Below are 2,287 nucleotides of genomic sequence, written 5' to 3'. Positions count from 1 at the left end.
AATGTATATGATATATATAATGATGTAATATAAATGTCTATCTGAAACTCGTCTTCACAAATATTTACCACACGAGACTCACTGGAATCTGGTCATTTTGCCATTTTTATAAGAAAAAATAATGACGAAAGAAGGATAAAGAAATGGCTTAGAAATTACTAATTTTATATAATATTAAAAAAAAATTTAAAAAAACATGAAGGGTCAGGGGCTCAGTACTTTGTAAGGAAGTACTGTTATAAGTCCAACGGTTGTGCAAGGAGGTGGTTTGGTCAGAATCACTCTCGACCGCCAAATTTTTACCCAATTATGAGTACACAATTTAACGGGCTTGGCTCCAGAACCCACAGAAGTTGACTTACGGCTACAGTGTAACAGAAAACAATTTTTCTGCCCAGCTAGATTAGAACTCGGGTCCTTAGAGTTAGTAGCCACGCGCCTTATCCCGGGGCTTCCCGTGATCCTGATTTTATATAATATATTATATTAATTAATCTTAGTGATATCCCTTTAAGCTTTTAAATCATGAGTTAAAATATTTTCAGTTTTCCGGTGGACAAGTAATACCCTGCAACATTCATTTTGTGTAATTTCCCAATTTGTTGTAAGGGAGTAGATGGAGCAAAATAAATTAGTTTTAGAAGTATATTTAACAATTTCGTTGTTTTAAACCAGCGATTTCAGACTACGATATGAAATGGCTGTATTTCACTGAATGGTTAAACAAAATGAAGAATTTTAATTAATTAGCAATTGAATTGTATATTAGGAAATGACTGGTATATCATAGTTTCTGACTACCACCATAAATAATCCTTCTCCGAATAGCGACAGGATTGTTTTTAATTTTTAAATTGATTCTAAAATAAATTTGTGATGCAATATGTGCCTGACACGGTATTAGCAATTTAAACCAGTCGGTAAAAATACTCATCGTTGAACGGTAAAACTTCTGCATCATTTAAAATATGATAATAGCTTCGTTTTTATGCAAAGAGGTTTTTCAATCAAACAAATGTATAAGCTTAGAGTTAAATAAATTATCTTTTGACGTTGCTGAGTCGTTCGTGATCAGATCAAAGCTATGATGATGTAAATATCAAAAATAGCTCAGAGAAGGAATGAAAATATCAAAGATAAATGTATGGCAGGATGTTACGGCTATATCTAAGTCTATCTATGTATATATACTCCACGTCAACCGAGGTCAGTACTAGGATGGGTGACCACACTTTTTTAGCACCGATGAAGTCTTGAAGTGGGACGAAATATTGACTCAATATAAATAGTTTATTTATTATTTTAGTTATTCTGACCACAGCTGGACATATTCCTTTTATTTTTTTTTTTCTTCCTATGAATTTTTGCTGTTATTAAGTGACTCTAATTTTGAACTATTTTTTGTAATTCTCTCTAGTTTTAGCTTCTACTTAGTGTAGGTTTGGATATATGATGATAATATTTATATGATACACAATAGACATTGTGGTAGAATAATGAAATTATGATAACGGCGCTCTATTTCTTGTCTTCAATTATTCTTCCCCTCGCCTATTTCGGTTAGATTTTTGACTTTTTCTTTTCGACTATTCGTGTTGGGTTCCCATGGTCGGAATCCTTTCGATGAACTGTATTATAGAGAAGAGCGATTATCCTGTATGTGGGATATTCCCATATCTTCGATAACAACCCCGTTCTAGGCCGCGGCTTACTTAGTCCAGAAAAGCTGAAAATTTTCTAATTTATGTACTCTGTCATTAAAAATAAAAAAAATCTTAGTTTGACCTGATTTCTGTGTTGTGATTTGACCTCAACTCATAAAAGTATTCCTTTAAATATACCTGTCTCAAAATTTTACACTGTATGCATAAAATTAACTTTAAACTGAAATTCATTCAAAGAAAATTTTTTATTTTAAGCTGTTAAATAATTTTTAGTGAGTTTTTTTTTAATTATTTTTTTTCATGGTAATTATCCATTATTTTTTATATGAAAGCCATGCAGTAACTATTATCGAAAACAATTGATAACGGTTTCGGACCCTGTTGGAACAGGTTATATTGAGCGGTGACTTTATTTGAGGATCTCTGGGCGTCGACCTACAGTAGGGGTATTCATGATCTTTAGTTTAACATGTTAAAGCGTGTTAAATGAAAAAAACCATTTTAATTATATTATTTCAATTTCTTGAGACAAGGTAATTATTTAATAATAATGGTTTGTTATATGGCATCCTTTTAACTTAAAATAAAGGAAATGACCTGGGCAGAATAGCCTGCAAAAGTAA

General features: G+C 31.7%; 1 protein-coding gene across 1 annotated transcript in view; it reads right to left on the bottom strand.

Annotated features, from left to right (window-relative positions):
• Nucleotides 1-2,287, bottom strand: part of LOC106679278 (catalase) — a gene marked incomplete at its 5' end in the record, with an annotated part of 33,561 nt that overhangs the window by 30,715 nt on the left and 559 nt on the right.

This window comes from Halyomorpha halys, unplaced genomic scaffold, assembly GCF_000696795.3.
Source record: "Halyomorpha halys isolate HHAL.00 unplaced genomic scaffold, Hhal_1.1 Scaffold190.1, whole genome shotgun sequence".
NCBI lineage: Eukaryota > Metazoa > Arthropoda > Insecta > Hemiptera > Pentatomidae > Halyomorpha > Halyomorpha halys.
The sequence above is the reverse complement of the archived record's forward strand: the minus strand, read 5'-3'. Positions and strand labels throughout refer to the sequence as shown.